Source organism: Pelophylax lessonae (assembly GCF_965119305.1).
Source record: "Pelophylax lessonae genome assembly, chromosome: 1".
In the NCBI taxonomy this organism is placed as follows: domain Eukaryota; kingdom Metazoa; phylum Chordata; class Amphibia; order Anura; family Ranidae; genus Pelophylax; species Pelophylax lessonae.
The window spans coordinates 112320733-112330203 of NC_138768.1; positions in this window are offsets into that span (position 1 = coordinate 112320733).

Here is a 9471-nt window from a genome sequence, read left to right on the forward strand (position 1 = left end):
AGGGCAGAGACGCTTTTCAGTTTTGGCAGGATTCTCTCGGGGGGGGGGGTTTGAACACCCCAAACCCCCCACCGTATCTACATCCCTGTTCTGTTCCTGTGCCTGTATTGATTCCTGTTTTGACCCGGTTTTCTGACCACGCTTGCTTATCTCCAGTCCTGACCCCGGCTTGCCTAGACTTTGTTATACCTGCTCATCTGTCTGAAATCCTGTTGCCAACCTCTGCCTGTATACCAACTATTCTCTGCATGCTGCTTATGCCATATCTTATTATCTGTGACTGATCTGGTTTGTCTGACCCTGCTCCAGTCTTTTGCCTATCCTGCTCTGCCCAGTGCCTGGTGAGGCTGTCCTGCATCCGCTATGCATCCGCTATGATCCGCACAGCTGTTTCTGCTTCTACCTGTTGCTCAGCAATCCAGTCCACTCCGGTGACTTATCAGCCACACATCTCGGCTGCCAACAGAAGACCAGCGCAGGCACTCTTACCCCACTGCGCTCTCGCATCCACTGTTGCAACTCCAGTGGTTCCTGAGCCAGGGCTGTACGAGAGGTCTCCCTCCGCATGTCAGGCTCTGCCACAAGGTACGTGACACCTCTGCTGCATTGTGTCATGGCCATAGGCCTGCTCAAAACATCCCCAGCCTGAGACCCAAATATTTGAGAATAAAGGAATGTCCACATCATAAAGCATTGTTCTGCATTTTACTAAAGCTTTCTGTGACATATCACAGTGACATACTAGCAGAATCTTCACCACAGAGTGCCACATATAAGGTTAGACATTCTGTAGCAGTAATTTCAGCAGAGAGCTCAAGTGCACATCTTCCCCTCTCCTTGGGAGCACCACAGATTTGAGACCGCTCCCACATGTATGCAAGTCTACACCATTAAGCTTCCATCGCCTAGTTACAGAACCCGCAGCTGAGGGTGAGGGGGATCAAGATGCCTTTATTGCTTTCTTGTATTTTCTGTGTGGGGGTCTTTCAAGGCTTTTTATAGCTTCCATCCATGTGGTAGTTTGTGATGGTCTACAATTTTGGCTAATATTACATTTCCATTCTTTGAACTTTTCTGTAGATACATCAGCTCTTGTGTTTCCCCCAGCTACAGCAGGGGTCATACCTTCAGATCATATCCTGGCTGCCATTCGCACCAACTTAACCTCTCTTCTTGAGAAACAGATCTTGGCTGCCCAACCTGATGCTCCCCTGAGAGACCTGCTGGCAAATGTTTTGTACCTGAGGGGTTGTGCATCAGACTGTTGCACACGTACCACAATTCCAAGAATGACCGTCATCCTGGTAAGAACCAGATGTCCTGGGCTATTTCCTGTCAGTTCTGGTGGCCATCTCTCCACACTGGTGTTGCTGCGTATGTGGCTGCTTGTTTGGTCTGTGCCCTGAAAAAATCTTCTTGGCACCTTCCCTTGGGCCTACTGCATCCTATTCCCAAGGAGAGCGCCCCTGGACCCACCTGGCCATGGATTTCATTGTGGAACTTCCCGCGTCTCGAGGTTACACGGTTATCCTCATGGTTGTTGACCGGTTCTTTGAAACGCACCACTGTGTTCCGTTTAGGTGGCTTCCTACCGCTCAGGAGCTTGCTTCAGGGTTTGCCAGGGAGGTCTTCTATTTACACGGTTTGCCTAAGGAGATTGACTCGGACCATGGGAGCCAGTTTGTCTCCAAGTTCTGGTGTGCCTTTTGCTCCCAGTTGGGTATGTGACTCTCCTCCTTGGCCTACCATCTGCAGTCCAATGGTGCCCCTGAGCGTTCCTACCAAGCCCTGGAGAAATGTCTCCACTGCTTTATATCTCTGACCATCAGGACAATTGGGTTGATCTGCTACCCTGGGCAGAGTTTGCCAGGAACTCTGCCATCAACTCGTCCTCCGGAATGTCTCCATTCATGGCCAGTTATGGGTTCCAACCCATAGTGTTGCCCGAGTCATTCTGGCCACAGGACATCCCGGCTGTGGAGGATCATCTTCCTGCCCTCCATTCCTCTTGGGTGCAGAATCAAGAGCCTTTACGGGTCTCTGCACAGCCTCAGAAGCTCCAGGCCGACCAGAGACGTTTATCTGCTCCTTCATACCAGGTAAGGTAGAGGGTGTGGTTGTTGACCCATAATCTCAACATCAGGGTGCCCACTCCAAAACTGGCACCTCGCTTTGTTGGGCCTTTTCGCATCCTCCGTAAGGTAAACACCGGTGGCCTATGCCCTAGGTCTTCCCCCTGGAATGCTTATCTTCAATGTCTTTCACGTGTCACTTTTGAAGCAACTGGTTTGCAGTCGCTATACTTATTCACTTCCTCACCCTCGCCCTCGTCCCATTCATGTGGGCAATCATGAGGAGTATGAGGTTAGCAGCATCTTGGATTCTCATCTGTTCTGAAGTCAGGTTCAATACCTGGTGCACTGGAAGGGATATGGTCCTGAGGAATGCTCCTGGATTCCCTCCGCTGATGTTCATGCTCCCGCCGTTCTCCGTGCTTTCCATGATTGCTTTCCTCAGAAACCATTTTTTGCTCTGCGGAGGAGGGGCTGTTGAGGGGAGGGTACTGTCAAGGTCTTACCTTGCCCTCCTGTTGGCAGTCATCATGGACATGTGCAGACTGCTGCCTCTTATAAACTCTGATTGCATCATCACTTGCCTGCTGCCTGTGTGTCGAACAGTGATGATGCTGCACACCTCACTATATCTATCACCTGATGGGTTGCAGTCCTTGCTCTTTTGTATGTGCTCCAAGGTGCATCTCTGCTAGCAGTCTTCTGTTCTCCGTGTTCCTCCGTGTATGATCTGGCTTGGCTGACAACTCTCCTGGCTCTCGACCCCGCATTGAAAGATGACCCGGCTTTGACAGATGACCCGGCATCAGCAGACTACCCGCTTCTGGACTCTACCCCGGCTTGGATGAGTACTAGCTTCTGAACTTGACCTCGGCTTGTTCCTGCTCTCACTTCCTCGCTCTTGCTGTGCGTTTATTTTTATTGTTTGCTCCAATAAACTGCTTTATTTTACCTGCATCCCCATGTGGTCTGGTTTCGTGGAACCCTGATACAGTCTCTGTGGGGCATTATGGACAGGGCACTCGAAGTAGAGCAGTGGGAGGAAGAGGAGAACTTCCTTTCCTCTCAATGCCTGCTTTATGAAGACAACATTCTTCCTATGCCACAGAATGCACAAGAGGAGAGGGAGGAGGAGGAAGATTTGGAGTAGGTGGAGGATTCTGGCAGTTTTGGAGGCATTGAAGCAGAAGAAGACATACATCAACCCTCAACAGATGGTTTTCCATTCCCAGAACCCTTGGGAGTGGTACGTGGCTGGGAGGAGGCAGTTCTAGATACTGTAATCCTCAGTGACCCCAAGGAGTCTGCTTCTCATGCCTCTGCAAACTAGGGGTGCATGGGCTCCCTAAGGCTTCAAAGCCTGGGAAAGGACCTAAGAATACGTGGCATCAAGGAGAAGGATCGCTATTGGTTGGCAACCCTCCTTGACCACTGTTACAAGGGAAAAGTATTAGAACTCATCCAGTCCCCACAGAGGGTGCAGAAAAGGAAATCTCTTGAGGACACTTTAAAGAGGAGTTTATCTGATGCTTTTCCTGACTCTGGTAGGTTACTGTGTCATGGAAAACATAGTTTTGAGGCTTCTGTTGGTCAAGAGAGGAGCGGAGGAAAAGGGGCCGCCTAAGTGATGCATTTCACAATTTTTTTAAGTCCTCACTGTCCAGGGCTCTCAGCTTCCCCATTCCATCAGCAGCATCTGCATCATATGGTGGACGATTTATCTAGGGATGAAAAGAGAGATGGACAGATTTCCAGTTGACGATCCGCTGGGTTACTGGGTCATGAGAATAGACCTCTGGCCAGAACTTGCCCAGTATGCAATTGAGCTGCTGGGCTGCCCTGCATCCAGTGTGCTTTCCGAGCGGGCATTCAGTGCTGCTGGAGGTTTAGTTACTGATAACAGAATGCGTCTGTCCACAGTCTCCATGGACCGTCTGACATTTATCAAAATGAATTAGTCCTGGACTACCAGCAGCTATGAAGCCCCTAAAGCCAATCTCACTGATTAGGTGTTTTTGGCATGTGGAATCTCTGCAAGGCTTCTAGGCTGCCTAGTGTTGTGGGTGTTGCACAACACATGGGCACAGTTAACACCCAAAGACCAATTTTTTCGCACCTGTTTGACAGGTGCATATCTTTTAATTTTTTGACAGCAAGGCTATTTCTTGCTTTCATCAAGAGTACCTCTATGGGGTTACGATGTGAAGGCACCACAAGCACCCAAAGATCAATTTTTCCACACCTGTATGACAGGTGCATATCATTTCAGTTTTTGGCAGCAAGGCCAATTCTTGCTTTCATCAAGAGTACCTCTATAGGGTTACGGTGTGAAGGCACCTTCGACACACAAAGACCAATATTTCTGCACCTATTACTTCTATCCAAAGTCTGTGGAAGAGACACAAGAATTTATCCAAAAAATCTCTACTCTTGTTTCCGGCACTACATTGTGGCCTCATCATACAGACTGGCTCCCCAAGCTGTTGTGTACAACATAAAGAAAGCTTGCAGGGAGAGTGTAATTTTTTTTGACTTTATAAATACTTTTATTTATGCAGCAGCTTCTATACACAGTACAGATGTGCCACTTTACAGGTAGACTAAGGGGACCCCCAGGCACTCTATCAAAAGGAATTTTTCATTTTTATTGTTATTTCTCATTTTAAATCTTTCCCATTAAGCATCAGTAAATCATTGCTCAGTAAATCACTGCTCATTTAAAAATAAAGTTTTTTACAAACTTTTTTTCATGGATATATGTCCCCCAGGGCAGTACCTGGACCCTGGATTACTTGCATATAAGCCTTTAAAATAGACACTTTTGATTTTTCTAGTTCGGGTCCCATAGACTTCAATGGGGTTCATTATTCAGTTCTAAACTTTCTCGATGTTCGAAAGTTCTGGTGCGAACTGAACAGGCGGTCGTTCAGACCCATCCCTAACAGCAAGTAAGTGTGTTAATTTAGAAAAGGAAGGCACAGATAAACAACATATTTACTAACCCATTCCGCACTCTCCATCCTGAAAAATCCTCCGCAGCAGCTGGAAGGAGAGGGTGGGAGCCAGCAGCACTTTGGTGTGGGGGGCTAACATGGGGAAGCTCTGGCAGTAGGGGAAATTGGCACAGCATGTAGTGATTAGGGTGGGCCCAGGCACACCTGGTACACCCCCTCCACATGCCTATAATTCACACTGTTGCATTGCGTATTACCACAATTCACTTTTATTTAGCATGACACTCAAATGCTAGTACAGTAGTCTTCAATGCACTTGTGCTTCTGTGTACCACAATATAAATGCCTCATACAACAGCCATGTGCTTAAGCACATCACAATACATGTGCCACATGAAAGTTTATTTTCCATGAAAGAAACTTTGATTCATGTGGGGTGGTCCCCTGAGTGCCACATCCCAAATAGGAATACAAGAACAATGGAGTTCCCCTTGGGGCGGGACTTTTAAGGCACTATATAATGTCAAGATACACAATTTATTTGAAAACTTTATTGAAAAAGTAGATATATACAAAACAAGAAAAATATGTTAAAATGCTGGCAAGTTATACAGACATAATGTACACAGTGAAATGCACCACAAATGAACCGCGGGTATTCACCCAACGCGTTTCGGAGAGGAACCCCGAACTCCTTCTTCAGGGGTGCCCGCAGGAAGTGGTCTAAAAATAATTAGTATGTAAGTCACGTGTCACTCAGACAAAAATATGTACATTGTAGTATTTTGACAAAATTTTCCAAAGCACTTACATGTTCACTGTAAAGAATGAAGAAAACTTGCCTGCCTGTAAAGGCTAAAAACAAGAGATCAGACTGCCGCAAGGTGCCAAACTGGGATGCCGTGTAGAAATGCTCGATGTTGGACCCAAAAGAGAACTTCTCTGTGTGTCACAGGTGGTTGAAAAACTGCTTGCAACCCCAATTCCCCAAAAGGGAAAGAGGGGGTAGGAATAGCTGGAACCCCCAGAAGACAATCCTGCTGAGCAAAAGCCAAATGATTAGAAAAAATCCCCAATTTAGCTAAAAGAGCGCAATAGTGATAGTAATTGCTTTTTTGGAAAAAATCCCCAAAAAAAAAACAAAAAACAAAAAATAATAAATAAAAAATATTACTTTGGTTTCTTTTGTTTGAGGGGAAAAAACCATCGTCTATTACTTAAGTAGTAAGTGACAACACAGATTAATTATGAGTGAAAAAATTACACTTCAGGATTTGTAAGTCCCAAAAGCTATGGTTAAAAATACCAGAGGAAAGACATAGTGAATATCCTCTTATAAAGAATATAAATTCAAAAAGAAAAAGAAAGAGATCAAAGCTTGCCATCACCATTGAAGTACATCGGCAGGCTATTTAGCAGAATTTCTCAAAAAAATACTCAAATAAATACCTTAGAGTCACTTGTAACGGGCAGACAAATCCAGCTTGGCAAAATAGATGTTATCTCATGCTCGGCAGCGGAACAAATGAGTCCAATGTCGGGCATGTGAGATATATGAGGAGCTTTGTCAATCAGCTGAGACTAGTCTCAGCCGAGAGACAATTGCAATCAGCTGGTTGTCAATAGGGTTCCCCGGGTCACATACGCCGGGCCTGCCCCCTGCCGGAAACATCCGGCGGAAGCTGGGCCGGCCTGTGCGTCCCACCGACACGGTAAAGGACTTCCGCCTGCGTGAAACGCAAGGCGGAGTCCACTGGGCATGCGCCTAATAGCTCAGACAGAGCTAGATGGAATAGGCTATTGCCGCTATTGCGGGCGCCATCTAGTGGCGTCCGCTTACCGTGCCGGGCTATTCCAGAGCCGAGATGGGAATAAGTGTCTCCCCATCACGCAGCTTCCATCCATCGAGACATCAGAGAAGGTTTGGGTCCTGTAAAACAATAAAATTAATAAAGCAATAAATACCATGAGCCTAAATGCAAATGGTTATCAACAATGCAATATCCGAATATAATTTTAAGAAAGCATATTTTTCAAAATTAACAGTTGGCACCATAGTCGGTCAGACTGACCTACCTGTGTACAAAGATTTAATTCGTGCATATGCTAAATTACAAGATATTATACAATCACTCAATATTCACCATTGCATGAAATGGAGTTAAAAAGCATCTAAACAACCCTCGTATTAAATTCATGTCAATCATTAGATACATTGGGTAACAATGAAGGTTATAAGAAAAAGAAGAGAATTGCAGAAAAAGGAAAAAGAACTGCGATATATCAAGAAACTGAAGTCATTAGATTTCCATGCCACCGGATGTAAAGCCCTCCAGGAAGGGTTTGTATGAGACCATCTCATTAAGTCCTGGTGGCTCTGTTGCTCTAAGACGATAGATCCACCTCAGCTCAAGTTGGAGGAGGGTCTTGTTCCAATCCCCCCCTCTCGAGCTGGGGTGGACTCTATCCAGGATCAGAAACTTTATTTTGGGAAACCTCCCTGCATGTACCAAACTGGTGTGGCGACCGAGAGGAAGCTCAGGGTCGCAGGTTCTCATACTTATTATGTGCCGGCAGGCACGTTTGGTGAAATCCAGTTTAGTTTTGCCAACATAAAAACAGCCGCACCCACAGAGAAGTAAATATACTACCCCGTGGGTGCGGCAGTTGGCAAAATGCATGGGCCTAAAAATTTGTCCATTCGGAAGAATGGGATTCTTGGTAGTATGCATGAACTTGCAATACTTGCATGCCCCACACATGTAGGTTCCCCTGACTTTGCAGGGGTCCCTATTGCCATGGGCAGAAAATTCGCTGTGTGTCAATTGGTCTTTAAGAGCTGGAACTTTTTTATGTGTAATTTGTGGGAATGCTGGAACATGTTTACCTACAATTGGGTCAAATGCAAGCATGTGCCAATATTTGGTCATAATCTTTTTGATTTCCATATGTTACTCTGAATACCTAACAATTAGTCTAAGGGTGTGATCATCCGATTTTTTGGTTTTTGGGGCCAGTAGTGTGTTCCTGTCTATTCCTTTGGCATTTCTGTATGCCTTTTTGAGAGTCGTCGGGGAATAGCCCCTTGCTAGGAGTCTACTCCTCAAATCATTAGCAACTCCTTGAAAGACGGTGAGGTCCGTGCAATTCCGTCTGGCCCGAAGATATTCGCCAAACGGAATGGAGCGCACCAATGTCTCGGGATGAAAGCTAGAGGCATGGAGGATGGTGTTGCCAGCAGTGGGCTTTCGAAAAAGCCCACTGTGGAGAACACCATCCTCTCCCCTAGACACCTTTACATCCAAAAAGGTAACATGGCAGGGATCATAGTTCATAGTAAATTTCAAATTGAAATCATTCTTGTTTAATCTGTCCATGAAAGCATTGAGTGATTCAGGTGATCCATGCCAGAGCATAAACACGTCATCGATGTACCGGACCCACAAATTAATGTGGTCCGTGTAAACCGATAACGCGTCGTCCCTGAGAATGGCTTGCTCCCACTCCCCCAGGTACAGATTGGCGTAGGATGGGGCACAACAAGTGCCCATCGCTATGCCTTGCACCTGGAGGTAGTGGGAGCCGTCAAACGTGAAGACATTGTGCAATAGAATAAACTGTAAACTTGACAGTATAAACTCGCCATATGCATCTAAGTTGTTGTCTTGCATCATTGTGTGTCTAACTGCTGAGAGGCCTCGATCATGGGGAATGAAACTGTATAGTGCCTCCACATCAATCGTGACCAACAGGCAGTCAGGAGGCACCCATATATGTTAAATTTTTTGTAAAAAGTGAATGGTGTCTCGTATGTGAGATGGCAGTTGTGTCACGAATGGTTTCAAAAAGGAATCGACCAATCTACTGGCATTGTCCGTTAAGGACCCTCTACCTGAAATAATAGGACGCCCTGGTGGATTAGTGGCGTCCTTATGTATTTTGGGGAGGGCATTAAACCATTTGCATTTAGGCTCATGGTATTTATTGCTTTATTTATTTTATTGTTTTACAGGACCCAAACCTTCTCTGATGTCTCGATGGATGGAAGCTGCGTGATGGGGAGACACTTATTCCCATCTCGGCTCTGGAATAGCCCGGCACGGTAAGCGGACGCCACTAGATGGCGCCCGCAGTAGCGGCAATAGCCTATTCCATCTAGCTCTGTCTGAGCTATTAGGCGCATGCCCAGTGGACTCCGCCTTGCGTTTCACGCAGGCGGAAGTCCTTTACCGTGTCGGTGGGACGCACAGGCCGGCCCAGCTTCCGCCGGATGTTTCCGGCAGGGGGCAGGCCCGGCGTATGTGACCCGGGGAACCCTATTGACAACCAGCTGATTGCAATTGTCTCTCGGCTGAGACTAGTCTCAGCTGATTGACAAAGCTCCTCATATATCTCACATGCCCGACATTGGACTCATTTGTTCCGCTGCCGAGCATGAGATAACA